Source organism: Oncorhynchus masou, unplaced genomic scaffold, assembly GCF_036934945.1.
Source record: "Oncorhynchus masou masou isolate Uvic2021 unplaced genomic scaffold, UVic_Omas_1.1 unplaced_scaffold_1069, whole genome shotgun sequence".
Lineage (NCBI taxonomy): Eukaryota > Metazoa > Chordata > Actinopteri > Salmoniformes > Salmonidae > Oncorhynchus > Oncorhynchus masou.
In genome coordinates, this window is record NW_027000397.1 from 106,938 (window position 1) to 129,705 (window position 22,768).

General features: G+C 45.4%; 1 pseudogene; it reads right to left on the reverse strand.

Moving 5' to 3' along the window:
- Positions 1 to 14,254: 14,254 nt before the first annotated feature.
- Positions 14,255 to 22,768, reverse strand: part of LOC135528992 (von Willebrand factor A domain-containing protein 7-like) — a 38,175-nt pseudogene continuing 29,661 nt past the window's right edge.

Below are 22,768 nucleotides of genomic sequence, written 5' to 3' on the forward strand. Positions count from 1 at the left end.
AGGCAGTGGTGTCAAGACTGGCCAGGTGGAGGTGGCTCCTGTCCCAAGTGTCATATAGAGGGAGGGTGCTGATAATCAACAACCTGGTGGCATCTTCCTTATGGCATAAACTGGCTGTCCTCAACCCCCGCCGGTCTGCTTGCAGACCTGCAACGCAAGCTGGTGGACTTCTTTTGGTCGGGACATCACTGGCTGAAGGCAGCAGTTTTGTACATGACCGTCCACGAAGGAGGACAGGGCCTGGTGGAACTGGAGAGCAGGATGGCTGCTTTCCGACTAAAGGCGGTGCAGAGACTGCTGTACGACACTGATGTTGGCTGGAGGGAACCAGCATGCGCGCTGCTGAGGAGAGCTGGCGGATTAGGGTTGGACCGGCAGCTGTTCCTCATGAAGCTGGAGAGGCTGAGTACAGCAGGTCTCTCAGAGTTTTACTCTGCGGTGCTGAGGGCCTGGCAGCTGCTAAGGCCCACACGAGAAGGGGGAGTGGAGCCTGGGCAGTGGGTGTGGGAGGAGCCTATCTTCCACAACCCAGCCATCCCTTTGAGATCGGTTCAGTCGGCCACCCTGCAGAGGCAACTGATGGCAGGGGGTTTACAAAGGCTGGGTGACCTGAGACTGCTGGGAGAGGAGGGGTGGAAAACCCGGAGATCTTGGCGCAACAAACAGGAATAACGTCTCTTAGGCTGCTGGAGAGATTCCTGGAGGAGGTCCAGGAGGCACTGTCTGAGCCGGTAAGGGGGTGTTTGAGAGGCCAAATGGAGAGGGGCCACCAATGTTCCCGCCACTGCAGGTGACGGCAGAGACTGGGGACTGGCAAGGGGGTCTGGAGGACTTGTTAGATTTTAACACTCCGAGCATGGGGGAGTTTGAGGATGTGGGAGGTAAAGCCCGGCACAACCTCTGCGTTAAGGTAAGGAACATTAGAAGCCTAACAGGAGTGAAGGCACATCAGTGGCAGGGGGTATGTGGGGTGGAGAGTATGGTGGGTTTTAGATGGAGGGCGCTCTACAAACCCCCAGTACCAAAGAGGTCAGGGGACCTCCAGTGGAGGGTTCTTCATGGAGCCCTGGCCACTAACAGCTGGTTGGCACGGGTTGATCCGGGGAATTGGGCAGGGTGTCCTTTCTGTCAAATGAAAGAAACTGTAATTCATGTGTTTTCTGTGTGCACCAGGTTAATGCCATTAATGTCTCTGTTGGAATGTCTGTGTGACAGGTTGGGGGTGGTTTTTGCTGTTGGGATGTTTATAATGGGATACAGGTATTCGAGTAAGGAGAAAGAAAAATGTGTTTTGTTGAATTTTCTGTTTGCTCAGGCAAAGTTAGCTATTTGGCTAACAAGGAGGAACAGGGTCAAAGGTGGTGGATCTATAAAATGATCAAATGTGTGGAGATGTTTAAGGAGATATGGTGTTTTGGGGGCTGTCTGTATTGCTGGGGAAGATGTTTTGGATATACGGTTGTAGGAGAGGTTTTTTGTGTATGGTGATTTGTATCATGTGGTAGATGGAAAGATGAGTATGGTACATGTATGCAGTACAGGATATATTTTTTATTTTAGGAGGGGGGTGAGTTTTAAATGAATTGAGAATATTTCAATAAAGAAAGCCCAAAAGTCAAAGTCTCTCTCTCTCTCTCTCTCTCTCTCTCTCTCTCTCTCTCTCTCAATTTTGTGTGTGTGTTCGGTGTGGAGGGCTCTGTCCCAACTTTTTTTCTTGATTATTTCCTTGGTCTTTTCTTTAAATGTTTCTTTCCTATGGTGGAAGGTTAATGCACTGTTTGTTTTAGTGGTACCCACAGTTTTTTTTTCTCTTAAAGTTCGGGTGGCATAGGACAGAGTTTTATTTTCCTGAGGTTTGAACGGTGTGGTGTGAGCGATGGCTTCACTGCCGAGCGCGGAGGGGACGCTGTCATTACGGAATGCATTCAGCTGTGTTCCTGAGAATGGAATTAAGGTGGAGGAAGTTCTGCTTGAGGTCAGCGAAAAGGTAGGAGCAGAAATTATACATTATTTTTCCAGAATGAACAAAACTGTGGCCTTTTTTTTACAGGGGTATCAGTCAGGTGGCTCTGACTCTCCTGACCAAAAAGGGGACTTGTGTGAACTTAAGAACTGAAGGCCTGTGGCATTACTCTGTGCGGACTACAGGATATTTGCCAATGTCCTCTCTAAAAGACTGAAGTCCTATCTGGACTCTGTAGTACACAATGACCAGACATAATGTGCAGCGTGCATGCTCAGTCACGGACAACGTGTTCTTGTTGGACTTATCGAGAGGTTCTGATGTGAACTTTGAATTGGTCTATCGAGATCAAGAGAAGGTTTTTGATAGAGTGGGCCATGAGTATCTGTTTAATGTGATGTCTGTGTTTGGGTTTGGGTCAATGTTTTCGGCCTTTGTGAGGATGTTGTAAGCTGCAGCATAATGTATGGTCAAGGTGGGAGGAGGGCTCAGTAGGCCAGTCTGGGTGAGCTGGGGCATTAGACAAGGATGGCCTCTACCTGGGAAGTTATATACACTTTTTGGGCCTGCTATGCAGGAGACTGCAGGGATCTCTGTTGGAATGTCTGTGTGAGAGGTTGTGGGTGAGTTTTACTGTTGGGATGTTTATAATGGGGTACAGTTATTTAAATAAAGAGAAGGCCAAATGTGTGTTGTTGAATTGAACTGTTTGCTCACGCAAAGTTGGCTATTTGCCTAACAAGGAGGAACAGGGTCAAAGGTGGGGATAACAGACCCTTTACTATTATTTAATGGGATGGTCTCTGCGCGCCTTAGGGTGGAATTTGAGTTGTATAAAATGATACAAAGTGTGGAGATGTTTCAGAAGATATGGTGTGTTGGGGGTGCTGTCTGTACAGCTGGGGAAGATTGGTTGGATATACGGTTGTGGTGAGGTTTTGGTTATTGTGATGTGTGATGTTGTTTTTGTATTGTGCCTTAGAGGGCAAGGTGAGTATGGAACATGTATGCAGTACTGCAGTACAGGACATTTTGACAACGAGTCAAAAGTCTCTATCTCTCTGTTTTACCTGTTCATCTTTGCTCTCTATGATAACCAGGTCTGCTCCTCTGCCCAGACAGTCCTGTCTGGCGTAATCCCAGGTGTTCTTCACAGTGGAGATGTTGAAAGTAGAGATGTAGTAACAGCTGCCTTCAAACCTCATCCATCCATTAGAGCAACAGGTTTGCTCTGTTGAAAAATACAACAAAATAAATAAATACAATTACTTGGGGCTTTCCAAAAGTGTTACCTAAAGGTTGTATACTGTTGACATGATTGAAGAAAACCCATTTCAGTTTCTCAAGGCTTTAGGTTTGCCATTTTGATGAGGATTGACATCAAAAGGAATACCAGTTCAGTTCACTTGCCTTCCAACTTTCTCTCTCCCTTTCTAACTCGTCTCTCTCTTTAGTCAGCCCGTTGTAACTCATCTGTAGCTGGTCTCTCTCTTTCGTCAGCCCGTTGTAACTCATCTGTAGCTGGTCTCTCTCTTTAGTCAGCCCGTTGTAACTCATCTGCAGCTGGTCTCTCTCTTTAGTCATATTAATTTTATGAAGAGAGATATGCTTAGTTTTAGAGTCTCCGATACTCATGTAATCTGGAAAGGATTTATACATATAGCTATTGGTGAAAACATCATTTGTTACGGCTACTATAAGTGACAGGCATTAAAAACACACAGTCCTCGGGGACCACCAGGCATATCAACATGTTGTTGTAGCTCTAAACTAGGTAATTTCACCTATTCAAAGGCTTTATGACTACTTGACAATTGGAGTCAGGTGCTAGCCCTGAAATACACATGGAACAGCTGGGGGTCGCATTCTAGAAGCGGTGCACATTTTTTTTTTTTGCTAATTTGCATTACACACCTAATTCAAATCCTCAAAACATGATGATGAGTTGATAGCTTGAATCAGCTGTGTGCTGCTATGACAAAAATAAAAAATGTGCCCCCTTTTGTTCCCCTGGACCAGTATTGAGAAACACTGGTCTTTATAGCCTGCTGAAAAAAAGATATCAATATCTTGGTTGTGGATTGCAAGTTCCTTAAACATGTTTAACAGAGGATGAACTTAGGGAAGTTGTGACCTTTTGAAAGTCTGATATAGTGTGATGATTAGACAAGAATACACTCACAGACTAGTCTCAGGGAGATGTTGAGAGTGACTTGTAGAACACACAGCATCCCAAAGCTCACAGCAACCATCCTGTAGAGTCTTCTCTCTGAATCCCCAGGTCCTGAGATACACACTGATGTGAGAACACACACACACACACACACACACACACACACACACACACACACACACACACACACACACACACACACACACACACACACACACACACACACACACACACACACACACACGTATAAGAGGGTAGGGGTGTTGCATAATCAGTCACAATAGGATTGTTTCTCACGGCTGTTTTATGACATAAAGTCTAACAATCCAGTCTTAAAAATGGTAACTTATGAAAGCCTCATGATCCTATTTCAACAGTCATTCCCCATCATAACCCAACAGTCATTCCCCATCATAACCCAACAGTCATTCCCCATCATAACCCAACAGTCATTCCCCATCATGACCCAACAGTCATTCCCCATCATAACCCAACAGTCATTCCCCATCATAACCCAACAGTCATTCCCCATCATAACCCAACAGTCATTCCCCATCATAACCCAACAGTCATTCCCCATCATAACCCAACAGTCATTCCCCATCATAACCCAACAGTCATTCCCCATCATAACCCAACAGTCATTCCCCATCATAACCCAACAGTCATTCCCCATCATAACCCAACAGTCATTTCCCATCATAACCCAACAGTCATTCCCCATCATAACCCAACAGTCATTCCCCATCATAACCCAACAGTCATTCCCCATCATAACCCAACAGTCATTCCCCATCATAACCCAACATATAACCTTTTAAATTACTTGTTTCTAAACAATATTGTAAAAAAAACTGTATGTAAAGCCTCAAAACACAGTTAATACTATAAGTTGCTATCAGTTAGCATTTTTCTTGTGTTTTTGTTCATGTGTTTAAGTCTTTGTCTGTGTACGTTATGTGTGAGATAGAGAGCTTCCCTAGTTTTTACCTGAGCAATGTGTTTCAGTCTTCGTTCTTTTCTTTGCTCTGTTCTTGTTTTGCAAAGTAACTTGTTTTTCTTCAATAACCTCTTCATTGACGTAGTCATCCATCTTAACTAACTGTATAGTTACCTTTCCAAATGACTCCTAAAGGTAATATCTACTATATTTCTAAATTCTCTGACAAGTAGTTGGTAGTTGGTCTGATATGCGTCTCCACCAGGTACCTCTCTGTTGTCCACTGCAGTTGATAGAAGGTTTTAAGTATCCAATCACCTTTAAGCAGGAAGTTGGTAGACCTGACAGGATAATCTAAACAGCGATATAACAGGATAGTTGCATGACAACAAGTGGTGACGAGTGCAGCCTTTCAGCCTATCACTTTGGGCTGTCATTCATAAGGAAGTCACATTATGGCTTGTACTCTGTCACCGGTCATCGATGGCCATGTAAGGTGCTTTCTTTCTATCCATGTAGTCTGTCTGTGACATCAGTGTGAAGAGGTATTCAGAGGTGGTGGGGGAAATCCATGTTTGCATCTTTAAAAGGGGAACGTTACGCGTGCGCGTGCGTGTGTGTGTGTGTGTGTGCTGCATGCATATGTCCTCTCAATTCTGTTTTGCCCTTTCTGTGTCCAACTGCAGGTGACACAATTTTAACTATCTAATCACGTTCAATCAGTAAGCTGGAAGACCTTGTTGAAGGACTTTGTTCCTTTATTTATTAATCTGTGACTTTGTTATTCTTATTGAAGTGATAAATAAGCATAGGTTAATAACTGCTCCCTCCTTTTCTTTTTTTTACCAAGCATAAGCCTATGATAAATCACATGACATGTTGCTAAAAAAGAATGAAGAATCATTTTCCAGAGTACAGTTTGTCTACATACTCTCCTCTAAATCTAAACAGAACAATCATGTGTCTTGTTTTTTCTCTCTTCTGATATTCTCTTAATTTTATTTTTCCTCCTCTGTCTCTCTCTGACACTAAGGCTCCTTTCTACTCTCCTCCCATCTCCTCTTCTGCCGTCTCCTCTTCTCCCATCTCCTGTCTCTTCCCATCTCCTCTTCTCCCGTCTCCTGTCTCCTCCCGTCTCCTGTCTCCTCCCGTCTCCTCTCCTCCCGTCTCCTCTTCTCCCCGTCTCCTCTCCTCCCGTCTCCTCTTCTCCCGTCTCCTCTTCTCCCGTCTCCTCTTCTCCCGTCTCCTCTTCTCCCGTCTCCTCTTCTCCCATCTCCTGTCTCCTCCAGTCTCCTCTTCTCCCGTCTCCTCTTCTCCCGTCTCCTCTTCTCCCATCTCCTGTCTCCTCCAGTCTCCTCTTCTCCCGTCTCCTCTTCTCCCGTCTCCTCTTCTCCCGTCTCCTGTCTCCTCCCGTCTCCTGTCTCCTCCCCGTCTCCTCTCCTCCCGTCTCCTCTTCTCCCGTCTCCTCTTCTCCCGTCTCCTCTTCTCCCGTCTCCTCTTCTCCCATCTCCTCTTCTCCCGTCTTCTCTTCTCCCGTCTCCTCTTCTCCAGTCTCCTCTTCACCCGTCTCCTCTTCTCCCATCTCCTGTCTCCTCCCGTCTCCTCCCGTCTCCTCTTCTCCCATCCCCTCTTCTCTGGTCTCCTCTTCTCCCATCTCCTCTTCTCCCATCTCCTGTCTTCTCCGGTCTCCTCTTCTCCCATCTCCTCTTCTACCATCTCCTGTCTCCTCCCGTCTCCTCTTCTCCCATCTCCTCTTCTCCCATCTCCTCTTCTCCCATCTCCTGTCTCCTCCCGTCTCCTCCCGTCTCCTCTTCTCCCGTCTCCTCTTCTCCAGTCTCCTCTTCACCGGTCTCCTCTTCTCCCATCCCCTCTTCTCCGGTCTCCTCTTCTCCCATCTCCTCTTCTCCCATCTCCTGTCTTCTCCGGTCTCCTCTTCTCCCATCTCCTCTTCTACCATCTCCTGTCTCCTCCCGTCTCCTCTTCTCCCATCTCCTCTTCTCCGGTCTCCTCTTCTCGCATCTCCTGTCTCCTCACGTCTCCTCTTCTCCTGTCTCCTTTTCTCCCCGTCTCCTCTTCTCCCGTCTCCTCTTCTCCCGTCTCCTCTTCTCCCGTCTCCTGTCTCCTCCTGTCTCCTCTCCTCTCCTCCAGTCTCCTGTCTCCTTTTCTCCTGTCTCCTCTCTTCTACTCCCATCTTCTCCCTAATAGAGGAAAAAGTCCACATTCCTTCAAATTGGCCAATATTATACAATGCATTTTTAGAAGGAAGCGAAGAGACCATGAGGATGCAAGGAGGAGTCAAGGAAGGATGAGTTGAGAAAAGCCCATGGGCATGTCTGTAATACCTCTATGGTGAGTTAATCTCTCACTTTAACCACTAGGTGGCAACATCACCCAGAGAGAGAGAGAGAGAGAGAGAGAGAGAGAGAGAGAGAGAGAGAGAGAGAGAGAGAGAGAGAGAGAGAGAGAGAGAGAGAGAGAGAGAGAGAGAGAGAGAGAGAGAGAGAGAGAGAGAGAGAGAGAGAGAGAGAGAGAGAGAGAGAGAGAGAGAGAGAGAGAGAGAGAGAGAGAGAGAGAGAGAGAGAGAGAGAGAGAGAGAGAGAGAGAGAGAGAGAGAGAGAGAGAGAGAGAGAGAGAGAGAGAGAGAGAGAGAGAGGCCTGAGAGTCTATTTATGAACCAGTGTTTCTATCTATGTAACATAATAAAAAACATCAAAATGCATCACTTTTTGCATTGGCTGCGTCTCAATCCACCACATCTGCCCCTTCCTCATCTGTGGTGGAAGGTGGCAGAGCTAAAGCATTGTTTGTCAGACCAGGAGACATCCTGAAAATCGGTCTTCCCATGAAAACGTCTGTGGTGTCCGAATGGTGTGACCTAACAACTACTATGACCCAGTATGTAAAGGTGTATTCAAGGCTTGTATTCTCCAATGTGTTTTGAGAAGGAGGTGAGGACAGAGAAAGTATTTATACTTACAGCCTGAACTGAAAATGGATTGAATTTATTTTTCTCTCACCCACACAATAGCCCACAGTGACAAAGTGAAATCATGTTTTTCAAAGACGGAAATTCCAAATAGTCTTCAAAATGTCCAAAGAAACATGTCAAACGTTTTTTATAATCATTCCTCAGGTAGTTTTTAAAATATATGTTTGATAATATATCAACTGTGTGTGTAGGTTTTTCAATAACAGCGGGAGGAACAATGGCGGCTTTACTCTGTAGTACAGAAACTCACTCTGAGATCCCCCACCTATCCACTTACGCAATGTGATCTTTCACGCTCATTTTTCAAAATAAAAGCCTGAAACTATGTCTAAAGACTGTTTACACCGTAGGGAAGCCAGAGAAAAAGGAATCCCTTTAAATGGAGGATAGACATGCATAGGAACAGAAGGGTTTCAAAATAAGAGACACTTCCTGATTGGATTTTCCTCAGGGTTTCGTCTGCAATATTAGTTCTGTTAGACTCACAGACAATATTTTGACAGTTTTGGAAACTTTGGAGTGTTTTCTATCCTAATATATGCATATTCTAGCATCTGGTCCTGAGAAATAGGACATTTACTTTGGGAATGTTATTTTTCCAAACATAAAAATAGTGCCCCCTAGCTTCAAGAGGTTAAACGTCTTTAAAATAATCAAGGGGTCTGAATACTTTCCGAAGGCACTGTATATAGGTTCGAGCTTGCAAATGTCATTTTTTGGTGAGTTTAGATTTACAAGTGAAAGTGAATGAGAGACATTGTACACATGAATACTGGCTCTCCAGCAGCATATCCACACTATGTCTGTGTGGAGTTTGGACTTAGTGGGGCTACAGGCCTGTCTGCTCAGAGAAGAGGGGGGGGGGCAGATGGGAGAAACAAGGAAATCAAGATAGCAGTGGCAGCTGTACAAGTAACTGATCAAAAGGGTTTTGCCTTCTCAAACACGATATTTATAAATGAAATATCAGTGCCATCATCAAATTATCTCACTCCCATCAGCCCTTCCCCTCTTTCTCACCTTGTTCTCTCTCTTCATTCAGGTTGTTGTAACTGGTCTGTAGCTGGTCTCTCTCTTTAGTCAGGGTCTTACTACTGGTCTGTAGCTGGTCTCTCTCTTTAGTCAGTGTGTTGTATCTGGTCTGTAGCTGGTCTTTCTATTTTGTCAGGGTGTTACTACTGGCATGTAGCTGGTCTCTCTCTTTAGTTAAGGTGTTACTACTGGTTGGTTGCTGGTCTCTCTCTTTAGTCAGGGTGTTGTTTCTGGTCTGTAGCTGGTCTCTCGCTTTAGTCAGGCTTTTGTATCTGGTCTGTATCAGGACTCAATGCAAATAGTCTGGGCAGCCATTTGATTGCCTGTTCAGGAGCCTTATAGGTTGGCGATAAAAGCTGGTGAGAAGCCTTTTGGTCCTAGACTTGCTGCTCCGGTACTGCTTGCCATGCGGTAGCAAAGAGAACAGTCACTGAATTGGATGGTCGGGGTCTTTGACAAGTTTTAGGGCCTTCCTTTGACACCGCCTGGTGTAGAGGTCCTGGATGGCAGGCAGCTTAGCCCCGGTGATGTACTGGGCCGTATGCACTACCATCTGTAGTGCCTTGCGGTCGGAGATCAAGCGGTTGCCGTATCAGGCAGTGATGCAACCAGTTACTAGGATGCAACATAGTTACTAGGTAAAACAACAGGTGAAAAGATCTAATCACCAGCACTTCTTACAACTAGGTGATAAGCAATGAATTGGGACACCAACTCACAGTAGACAGACGGGCCTATGATCCCAGCCATTAGAATACACAGCAGCCCCAGACACACTGCAAAAACTGGGAAGGGTCTCTTCCCTGAGCTATCAGGCTCTGTAGACACATCAAATAAACTTTTGTGCGTGTGTGTGTGTTACCTGAGTGCTGGTCTCCTGGTCCATTATTAGGAGCAGTGTCTGCTGTCTCTTCTTTCTTGGTGCTGGTCTCACCGTCTCTCAGAGTGTCGGCACTGACGTAGATATTCACAATCCTCTCATCCATCTCACCTCTGTTAAACTTGACCTTCTTGGTCATATCTGGCTCAGCATAGATGGCTTCAGACATCTCCAACAGCTTACTGTGTTTTCTGTCTGACAGGTGTACGTTAAGTCTATCCAGGTTCTTGTGATATCGTTACCTCTGCCCAGTGTCTGTTCCTGTTCCTTACTGTAGGTGGCACTGTTTTAAGCAGCTCCAGGATAACAATGGCAGCAACTAGAGGTTGATTGCGTTGTACCTTTTTGAGACAGTACATCCAGTCAATCGGCCTTCTCTGTTACAGCTAAAATATGACGGAATGCAATGCTCACGGACTAGAGAAGCTGCACTCATTATTGTACTTTTACATTTAAATTGAAAACATGCCTAAAATCTATCCAAACCTGTACACATGAGTTATCTGTGGTTCCTCATTATAGTGTGTTGTTAGAATGACATACAGTGGGGCAAAAAAGTATTTAGTCAGCCACCAATTGTGCAAGTTCTCCCACTTAAAAAGATGAGGCCTGTAATTTTCATCATAGGTACACTTCAACTATGACAGACAAAATGAGAAAAAATATCCAGAAAATCACATTATAGGATTTTTAATGAATTTATTTGCAAATTATGGTGGAAAATAAGTATTTGGTCACCTACAAACAAGCAAGATTTCTGGCTCTCACAGACCCGTAACTTCTTCTTTAAAACCTCTTGGAACTCTAGGGGCAGTATTTCATTTTTGGATAAAAACGTTCCCGTTTTAAACAAGATATTTTGTCATGAAAAGATGCTCGACTATGCATATAATTGGCGGCTTTGGAAAGAAAACACTCTGACATTTCCAAAACTGCAAAGATATTATCTGTGAGTGCCACAGAACTGATTCTACAGGCGAAACCAAGATGAAACTTCAAACAGGAAATGAGCAAAATATTTGAAGCGCTGTTTTCCAATGTCTCCTTACATGGCTGTGAATGCGCCCTGAACGAGCCTACAATTTCTGCCGTTTCCCAAGGTGTCTGCAGCATTGTGACGTATTTGTATGCATATCATTGGAAGATTGACCATAAGAGACCACATTTACCAGGTGTCCGCCCGGTGTCCTGCGTCGAAATTGGTGCGTAAACTTCAGCTGCAAGTATTTTTCCATGTGATTCAGAGGAGAAAGCAGACTTCCACAAATGATATATCAATGAAGAGATATGTGAAAAACACCTTGAGGATTGATTCTAAACAACGTTTGCCATGTTTCAGTCGATATTATGGAGTTCATTTGGAAAAAAGTTTGGCGTTTTGGTGACTGAATTTTCAGTTTTTTTGGTGTTGTACAAAACGGAGCGATTTCTCCTACACAAAGAATCTTTCAGGAAAAACTGAACATTTGCTATCTAACTGAGAGTCTCCTCATTGAAAACATCCGAAGTTCTTCAAAGGTAAATGATTTTATTTGAATGCTTTTCTGGTTTTTGCGAAAATGTTGCCTGCTAAATGCTACGCTAAATGCTATGCTAGCTATCAATACTCTTACACAAATGCTTGTTTTGCTATGGTTGAAAAGCATATTTTGAAAATCTGAGATGACAGTGTTGTTAAGAAAAGGCTAAGCTTGAGAGCTAGCATATTTATTTAATTTCATTTGCGATTTTTATAAATAGTTAACGTTACGTTATGCTAATGAGCTTGAGGCTATAACTGGATACAGGTTTCTTTCGTAGCCAAACGTGAACAAAACGGAGCGATTTGTCCTACACAAATAATATTTTTTTTAAAAACTGAACATTTGCTATCTAACTGAGAGTCTCCTCATTGAAAACATCTGAAGTTCTTCAAAGGTAAATTATTTTGTTTGAATGCTTTTCTTGTTTTTGTGAAAATGTTGCCGGCTGAATTCTAGGCTTATAGCTATGCTAGCTATCAATACTCTTACACAAATGCTTGTTTAGCTATAGTTCAATAGCATATTTTGAAAATATGAGATGACAGTGTTGTTAACCTCTTGAAACTCTGGGGGCCCTATTTCATTTTTGGATGAAAAACGTTCCCGTTTAAAACAAGATATTTTGTCACAAAAAGATGCTCGACTATGCATATAATTGATAGCTTTGGAAAGAAAACACTCTGAATTTTCCAGAACTGCAAGGATATTGTCTGTGAGTGCCCCAGAACAGGAGCTACAGGCAAAACCAAGATGAAACGGCAACCAGGAAATGAGCAGGATTTTTGAGGCTCCGTTTTCCATTGTCTCCTTATATGGCTGTGAATGCGACAGGAATGAGCCTGCCCTATCTATCGTTTCCCCAAGGTGTCTGCAGCATTGTGAGGTATTTGTAGGCATATCATTGGAAGATTGACCATAAGAGACTACATTTTCCAGGTGTCCGCCCGGTGTCCTCCGTCGAAATTGGTGCGTCATTTTCAGCTGCTGGTATTTTTCCATGGGATTCTGAGACGAAAGCAGGCTTCCACGAACGGCATATCAATGAAGAGATATGTGAAAAAACACCTTGAGGATTGATTCTAAACAATGTTTAGAAAAGTCTAAGCTTGAGAGCAAATATAATTATTTCATTTCATTTGCGATTTTCATGAATAGTTAACGTTGCGTTATGCTAATGAGCTTGAGGCTATAAATAGGATCCCGGATACGGGATTGCTCGTCGCATGAAGTTAAGAGGCTCCTCTGTCTTCCACTCGTTACCTGTATTAATGGCACCTGTTTGAACTTGTTATCGGTATAAAAGACACCTGTCCACAACCTCAAACAGTCACACTCCAAACTCCACTATGGCCAAGACCAAAAATCTGTCAAAAGACACCAGAAACCAAATTGTAGACCTGCACCAGGCTGGGAAGACTGAATCTGCAATAGGTAGGCAGCTTGGTTTGAAGAAATCAACTGTGGGAGCAATTATTAGGAAATGGAAGACATACAAGACCACTGATAATCTCCCTCGATCTGGGGCTCCACGCAAGATCTCACCCCGTGGGGTCAAAATGATCACAAGAACGGTGAGCAAAAATCCCAGAACGACATGGGGGGACCTAGTGAATGACCTGCAGAGAGCTGGGACCAAAGTAACAAAGCCTACAATCAGCAACACACTACGCCGCCAGGAACTCAAATCCTGCAGTGCCAGACGTGTCCCCTGCTTAGGCCATGTCCAGGCCCGTCTGAAGTTTGCTAGAGAGCATTTGGATGATCCAGAAGGAGATTGGGAGAATGTCATATGGTCAGATGAAACCAAAATATAACTTTTTGGTAAAAACTCAACTCGTCGTGTTTGGAGGACAAAGAATGCTGAGTTGCATCCAAAGAACACCATACCTATTGTGAAGCATGGGGGTGGAAACATCATACTTGGTGGCTGTTTTTCTGCAAAGGGACCAGGATGACTGATCCACGTGAAGGAAAGAATGAATGGGGCCATGTATCGTGAGATTTTGAGTGAAAACCTCCTTCCATCAGCAAGGGCATTGAAGATGAAATGTGGCTGGGTCTTTCAGCATGACAATGATCCCAAACACGCCGCCCAAGCAACGAAGGAGTGGCTTCGTAAGAAGCATTTCATAGTCCTGGAGTGGCATAGCCAGTCTCCAGATCTCAACCCCATAGAAAATCTTTAGGAGTTGAAAGTCTGTGTTGCCCAGCAACAGCCCCAAAACATCACTGCTCTAGAGGAGATCTGCATGGAGGAATGGGCCAAAATACCAGCAACAGTGTGTGAAAACCTTGTGAATTGCCATTGCCAACAAAGGGTATGTAACAAAGTATTGAGATAAACTTTTTTTATTGACCAAATACTTATTTTCCACCATAATTTGCAAATAAATTCATTAAAAATCCTACAATGTGATTTTCTGGATTTATTTTCTCATTTTGTCTGTCATAGTTGAAGTGTACCTATGATGAAAATTGCAGGCCTCTCTCATCTTTTTAAGTGGGAGAACTTGCACAATTGGTGGCTGACTAAATACTTTTTTGCCCCACTGTATTATTGGATGTAATGTATTTGTATGTTGTATTGTTTTAGTGTGTATTTGTATTTGTATTTGTATTTAGATAGTGGCTGTGTAAAGGCCCTTACCTGCCCAGGGACTATGGGTGTAAATTATCTTTTGGCTAACCCTGGCACATTTACATGGATGTAATATTGATGCTGATTTATGTGCACTGTCTCCTATAAAAACATGACTTCCCCCACTTTATCTTCTAATGGAAAAATGTTTGTTTCCCACTGTGCACATCCATTTTAAACATAAGATTCAAGCGATAATTGAGGTGATAATTCTATGGTGGAACAATTTTTACCCTGTGACATCATCACATAAATCACCAATGGCCTTATGCCTTATAGGGGTTTCTGTTTTCTATCTATGCTGTCTGTGTGGGACATAAATGTGAAGAGGTATTCAGAATGAAACTGACAGTCAACTTGGTTTAGAGGGGAATTTCACCAGAAGCAGAAGATTTGATAAGATCTTCACAGTTTCAGTTTGACAGATTTAAGAGAATAGAGATAATAAAAATAACAAAACATTTCCACAGTGTAATATGACAGTTCCCACAGTGTAATATGACAGTTCCCACAGTGTAATATGACAGTTCCCACAGTGTAATATGACAGTTTCCACAGTGTAATATGACAGTTCCCACAGTGTAATATGACAGTTTCCACAGTGTATTATGACAGTTCCCACAGTGTATTATGACAGAGTTCCCACAGTGTATTATGACAGAGTTCCCACAGTGTATTATGACAGAGTTCCTACAGTGTATTATGACAGAGTTCCCACAGTGTATTATGACAGAGTTCATTACATATTTCCACCCTGTCTTTTTGTACAACATAACACATACATACCGTTTATGTCTGATGACTTGACTCTCTTTGCAATGATTCCACTGTTCCACATGACATCTACCTACATGAACTATTATACAACTCTATAGCTCTACTCTATTCCACAGGAGAAGAGAAAGCATCACACAGATCCTTAGATACAGGGACAGAGTCAAAGGTGGCCCTCCAGTAGATGTAGTTCTAACTACAGGTACAGCTGTAGTGTTGGTGACAGAGGCATGTGCTGTAGAGCTCCCAACCACCCCCACAGAGTCCTTTACTGAGCCCAGACACACACCCACGTTGCCTGCCCTGTCAACTACCACTAGCTCTACCTTCTTTGAACAGCAGGTGGCGCTGTACTCAACCCGGTCACGTTCTCACCCCCGGTGCCCACCTCTGTAGAAGTGTTCAGGGTCCCGTTGCCCTGGCGCAGGGTGACTCGGTCGATGCCAGTCCCGTTGGCACCGTCGGTCAGGTTGGCAGAGAGCTGCCAGTATGAGGCACCGCAGTCAGCCGGGCAGTTGGACGAGACGCTGACCACCCCACACTGGGGAGGAGTGAAATCTGTCACCTGGAGGAGGGTGGAGACAAAGAGGGAGCGATAGAGAGCTTAGTCAGACAACTGAAGTAGTGGTGGTGGTAGAACCATCTCTGACCTGTAGCGCTGTTAGCATTCTTATCAGGGCCATGAGGGAGAGAGGATATGAGGAAAGGAGGACAGACCCATTTTAGAGTTTTGGAACATGACCCTTACCTTGCTGACAACAGAGAGACGCAGGATGGCGTAGTTCAAGTCTGCTGCTCCAGCGGACTCTGCCTCGATGGTCAGGGTGACGTCCGTTCCCGATGGGGTGCTGGCGGGCGCCGTGAGAGTCACCGTACCGTTGGCCGCCCCTCTCCGGTCAGAATGGAGACGCTGGCGGGGAAGGAGGAAGTGAAGCCGCGGTCGTTCGTGGCTCGGACGGTAAAAGCTCCTCCTGTTCCGTTGGCCATTGCCACGGTGAAGGGGACAGAGATGGTAGAACCGGGTTCTAGAGTACTGTCAGCCTGCGCCTGGGGAGAGAAGAACTTTACCTTTTAACAATAAGACAGTGCCATCCTATTCCTTGTAGTGCACTGCTTTTCATCAGAACCCTCGCGGCCCCGGTCCAACAGAAAAGGGTGCAATTTCAGAGTTCTACATGACTGACCGTAACAGAGATGCTGGAAGTCTTTATCTGAGTGGAGGCCTGTCTCTGGAAGAGGCTAGGTGATGATTTGGTGGTGGCACTATTGCTCTCTCCCCTCAGACGCACCACAAACTCCCCCTGTGGGACTCTGGCCATGGTAACCAGGAAGTCCCCGCCGCCGGTGCCGCCTAGCGATTGCAGGGTTCCGTTTATTTCTGACCCTGACCCCGAAGCCTCGACCAGGGCCACCGCCGTCACAGTGACAGAGTCACCCCCGTCTGAGACACCAGCAGGGTTATGTTATCGCCTGGGAGGGGAGGGGGGGTAGGAGAGACCGGGTGGTGAAGGGAGACATGGAGGAAGAGGAGAGAAGGGGAGGAGAGTGGAGTGAACAGAGGTAAAAGAGAGGGTAAGAATGAGAGAGAGTGTAACGGAGCGAGGGAGAAAACGAGGTAGAAACAGAGAGGTAAGGTGAAGTAGAGAGGACAAGGAGAGAAGGGGAGGAGAGTGGAGTGAACAGAGGTAAAAGAGAGGGTAAGAATGAGAGAGAGGGTAACGGAGCGAGGGAGAAAACGAGGTAGAAACAGAGAGGTAAGGTGAAGTAGAGAGGACAAGGAGAGAAGGGGAGGAGAGTGGAGTGGAGTGAACAGAAGTAAAGAGAGGGTAAGAATGAGAGAGAGGGTAACGGAGCGAGGGAGAAAACGAGGTAGAAACAGAGAGGTAAGGTGAAGTAGAGAGGACGAGGAGAGAAGGAGAGGAGAGTGGAGTGAACAGAGGTAAAGAGAGGGTAAGAATGAGAGAGAGGGTAACGGAGCGAGGGAGAAAACGAGGTAGAAACAGAGAGGTAAGGTGAAGTAGAGAGGAAGAGGAGAGAAGGGGAGGAGAGTGAAGTGAACAGAAGTAAAGAGAGGGTAAGAATGAGAGAGAGGGTAACGGAGCGAGGGAGAAAACGAGGTAGAAACAGAGAGGTAAGGTGAAGTAGAGAGGACGAGGAGAGAAGGGGAGGAGAGTGGAGTGAACAGAGGTAAAGAGAGGGTAAGAATGAGAGAGAGGGTAACGGAGCGAGGGAGAAAACGAGGTAGAAACAGAGAGGTAAGGTGAAGTAGAGGGAAGAGGAGAGAAGGGGAGGAGAGTGGAGTGAACAGAGGTAAAGAGAGGGTAAGAATGAGAGAGAGGGTAACGGAGCGAGGGAGAAAACGAGGTAGAAACAGAGAGGTAAGGTGAAGTAGAGAGGACGAGGAGAGAAGGGGAGGAGAGTGGAGTGAACAGAGGTAAAGAGAGGGTAAGAATGAGAGAGAGGGTAACGGAGCGAGGGAGAAAACGAGGTAGAAACAGAGAGGTAAGGTGAAGTAGAGAGGAAGAGGAGAGAAGGGGAGGAGAGTGGAGTGAACAGAGGTAAAAGAGAGGGTAAGAATGAGAGAGAGGGTAACGGAGCGAGGGAGAAAACGAGGTAGAAACAGAGAGGTAAGGTGAAGTAGAGAGGACGAGGAGAGAAGGGGAGGAGAGTGGAGTGAACAGAGGTAAAAGAGAGGGTAAGAATGAGAGAGAGGGTAACGGAGCGAGGGAGAAAACGAGGTAGAAACAGAGAGGTAAGGTGAAGTAGAGAGGAAGAGGAAGTTATTATTTTCTTTTACATTATTTGAAACTACTCTGATGTGATGCTTTGACTAAACTACTCTGCTGTGATGCTTTGACTAAACTACTCTGCTGTGATGCTTTGACTAAACTACTCTGCTGTGATGCTTTGACTAAACTACTCTGCTGTGATGCTTTGACTAAACTACTCTGCTGTGATGCTTTGACTAAACTATTCTGCTGTGATGCTTTGACTAAACTACTCTGCTGTGATGCTTTGACTAAACTACTCTGCTGTGATGCTTTGACTAAACTACTCTGCTGTGATGCTTTGACTAAACTACTCTGCTGTGATGCTATGGACGATGAAGATGAAGAGGCGGTACTGAAGATGGTCTCATCTGTTATTTATTGTTACCTGTGAGAGGACGGCCGTCTTTGAGGCCAAAGTCTCCATGAGCCCCTCCGAAAGCCTCCACGAAATGGTAACCGAAATTAACAGAGCTCTGACCTGAAACACACGCACATTACATAATCATTATTTAAACAATTCTTACACAGAGAATAAAGATATATATCTAAATGTTGTGATGAGGAGGGGAAGTCCAGACAATGGACTACGTCTGAAATAGAACCCTATTCCATATAATCACTACTGTTGACCAGGGATCAGGGCTCGCCACTGTACTGACCTATGACCTTCAGTGAGTAAGACTCTAGGGAGGTAAGACTGATTTCCCATAATCCTGTGTTGTTGTGTGTGGTCAGAGAGACGCGGTGTAGGTTCCCTACAGTCTGGATGGTCCCCAGAGGACCGCTGGCCTCACTGTTACTCTGAGACACACCTAGAGGGAGGAGAGGGACATCTGGTTATCAAACCTTTACCTGGACAGGTGACGTGGACAATAACTCACAACTGGCTGTCACACACACCTGAAGGGCTGGTGAGAGTGAAGGACAGGGGTCCTCCTGTGATGTAAGCGTTCAGATTTCTCATAGACTCGTCTACTGTAAAGGAGAAATTCTCTGCCTTTCCTGGGCTCCTTACCTCCTGTAGAACAGTCACCTGGAGGCGGAGGAGGAGTTAATAGACAATACATTAGATATGTTAACAACACAGTAACCTGGAGGAGGAGGAGGAGGAGGAGTTAATAGAAAATACATTAGATATGTTAACAACACAGTAACCCGGAGGAGGAGGAGGAGGAGGAGAAGTTAATAGACAATACATTAGATATGTTAACAACACAGTAACCTGGAGGAGGAGGAGGAGGAGGAGGAGGAGGAGTTAATAGACAATACATTATATATGTTAACAACACAGTAACCTGGAGGAGGAGGAGGAGGAGGAGGAGGAGGAGGAGTTAATAGACAATACATTAGATATGTTAACAACACAGTAACCTGAAGGAGGAGGAGGGGGAGGAGGAGGAGGAGGAGGAGGAGTTAATAGACAATACATTAGATATGTTAACAACACAGTAACCTGGAGGAGGAGGAGGGGGAGGAGGAGGAGGAGGAGGAGGAGGAGTTAATAGACAATACATTAGATATGTGAACAACACAGTAACCTGGAGGAGGAGGAGGAGGAGTTAATAGACAATAAATTAGATATGTTAACAACACAGTAACCTGGAGGGGGAGGAGTAGGAGGAGGAGGAGGAGTTAATAGACAATACATTAGATATGTGAACAACACAGTAACCTTGAGGAGGAGGAGGAGTTAATAGACAATACATTAGATATGTTAACAACACAGTAACCTGGAGGAGGAGGAGGAGCAAGAAGAGGAGGAGGAGGAGGAGGAGCAAGAAGAGGAGAAGGAAGAGGAGGAGTTAATAGACAATACATTAGATATGTGAACAACACAGTAACCTGGAGGAGGAGGAGGAGGAGGAGGAGGAGGAGGAGGAGGAGGAGGAGGAGGAGGAGGGGTTAATAGACAATACATTAGATATGTTATAAACACAGTTGAGGTCATTGTTATGTGTACAGTTGTATATCTTGTCCTGTAAATGAGATTGACTGACTGAACACTGAGCTGGCGGACATTGCTCTATAACCTGTAGGTCAATACATTATCATACCTGTGCTGCAGAGGAGGCGTCCTCGATGACGCTGGTGGCCCGGTGCAGATCCTCCTTGGTGACCTCAATGGCCTGACCTAGAGGAAGGGAGCACAGTATGTTCGGAGAACTCTATAAGAAGCTGTAAAACACTTTGGGACAACTGCTTTGTGAATTAAATCAATTGAATGATTGGTTGACCTCCAGAGGCCTGGGCAAGGTGACGGTACAGCTGAGCGTCTGATTGGGCCATCCGGTTGGAGCCTCCACCCTTACTGGGCCATACGGCTGAAGCCCCACCCACGGAACGCCTACGACGACGTCGACTGGATCGGAGGTTGTCAGTCAACATGAAGGTCACCTGAGGAGAGGATAGGGAGCAGAGAAGAGAAGAGAATTAGAGGTTGATGACAGAATAAAGGATGAAAGGAAAGTGGAAGTTAGGAAAGAATGGCAGTAAAGAAATAAGATATGTTGAAATGAATCATAATGGCTAACATTTACATCACACTTTATCAAATCTCAGTCAGACAACTTGTGAGCCCACGAACAGTAAACTGTGTCCAAAAGGGGGAGAGACAGAGACAGTGATGAAGAGAACACAGAGAGCACAGAGAAAGAGAAGGAGACAGAGACAGTGATGAAGAGAACACAGAGAAAGAGAAGGAGACAGAGACAGTGATGAAGAGAACACAGAGAGCACAGAGAAAGAGAAGGAGACAGAGACAGTGATGAAGAGAACACAGAGAGCACAGAGAAAGAGAAGGAGACAGAGACAGTGATGAAGAGAACACAGAGAGCACAGAGAAAGAGAAGGAGACAGAGACAGTGATGAAGAGAACACAGAGAGCACAGAGAAAGAGAAGGAGACAGAGAGAGTGATGAAGAGAACACAGAGAGCACAGAGAAAGAGAATGAGACAGAGACAGTGATGAAGAGAACACAGAGAGCACAGAGAAAGAGAAGGAGACAGAGACAGTGATGAAGAGAACACAGAGAGCACAGAGAAAGAGAAGGAGACAGAGACAGTGATGAAGAGAACACAGAGAGCACAGAGAAAGAGAAGGAGACAGAGACAGTGATGAAGAGAACACAGAGAGCACAGAGAAAGAGAAGGAGACAGAGACAGTGATGAAGAGAACACAGAGAGCACAGAGAAAGAGAAGGAGACAGAGACAGTGATGAAGAGAACACAGAGAGCACAGAGAAAGAGAAGGAGACAGAGACAGTGATGAAGAGAACACAGAGAGCACAGAGAAAGAGAAGGAGACAGAGACAGTGATGAAGAGAACACAGAGAGCACAGAGAAAGAGAAGGAGACAGAGACAGTGATGAAGAGAACACAGAGAGCACAGAGAAAGAGAAGGAGACAGAGACAGTGATGAAGAGAAGCACAGAGAGCACAGAGAAAGAGAAGGAGACAGAGAGAGAAAGATAAACAGTAGTGAAAGCTACTAACCACAGACTTGGTGCTCTCTATGAGGGCAGTGACAGTGCTCTTCAGTGCAGTGTCTTTAGCAGGAGCATCAGTGAACACAAAGATCTCAGAGGAGGGTGGCGCCGCCGTGAGGGCCAGCTGGGAATTACAACACATTCAGCAAAAAGTCAGACCACACTGGGATCAAGTACAGGATCTCTATGGGAAATACATGTTCAGTCCACTAGCTAGCTAACCAGCTCTGGCAGAGTTGCAAAAACAGGCAACCACATTTAAAATGCAGCCATTCAAATACAGCCTTCATATTGGGGCAATGAAACCTTTGCTCATGACATTGCCTGTATATATATATATATATATATATACACACACCTGTAGTCCTGACAGGGACAGCTCTGGTATATCTCCTCCTCCTGATGCTGTCAGTGCGTTGATCTTCTGTTTGAAAATGTCTGCATTTGTTGTGGTGATCAGAGGTCCAAATCCTGCAAACACACACACACACACACACACACACACACACACACACACACACACACACACACCACAAATGACAAATTGTGTAAGATTTGGTCAGACGTGAAAATGTAATGTTAAGCCACTTAAGTAAAAAGAGAAGAAACTTGGGTTAAAACAGTTATTCTGCTCCCAATTTCAGAGAGGCACTTGTGGCATGTGATGTGACGATGATGTTGGGATTGGACAACAGATCTGGGACCAGGCTAACACCCACCTGGGTCATTGAAGGGGACCAGGATGTATGTTCCTGCTGATCTGGGACCAGGCTAACACCCACCTGGGTCATTGAAGGGGACCAGGATGTATGTTCCTGCTGATCTGGGACCAGGCTAACACCCACCTGGGTCGTTGAAGGGGACCAGGATGTATGTTCCTGCTGATCTGGGACCAGGCTAACACCCACCTGGGTCGTTGAAGGGGACCAGGATGTATGTTCCTGCTGATCTGGGACCAGGCTAACACCCACCTGGGTCATTGAAGGGGACCAGGATGTATGTTCCTGCTGATCTGGGACCAGGCTAACACCCACCTGGGTCGTTGAAGGGGACCAGGATGTATGTTACTGCTGATCTGGGACCAGGCTAACACCCAACTGGGTCATTGAATGGGACCAGGATGTATGTTACTGCTGATCTGGGACCAGGCTAACACCCACCTGGGTCGTTGAAGGGGACCAGGATGTATGTTACTGCTGATCTGGGACCAGGCTAACACCCACCTGGGTCGTTGAAGGGGACCAGGATGTATGTTCCTGCTGATCTGGGACCAGGCTAACACCCACCTGGGTCGTTGAAGGGGACCAGGATGTATGTTCCTGCTGATCTGGGACCAGGCTAACACCCACCTGGGTCGTTGAAGGGGACCAGGATGTATGTTGAAGGTTCCTGCAGGGTTCCTCTCTTACTGTCCATGATGGAGAAGGACACTCTCTTAGCCTCAGTGATGTCATCACTCATACTGCCTGTGGTGTCGATGACAAAACACAACACTGATGACTGGGTGATGCCCATTAACCTGGAGAGGAGATGAGAGAGAGCAAGGGAGATTATGGAGTAGGAATTATGAACCAAAAACACCCTTCGTTATCCTAGCTCC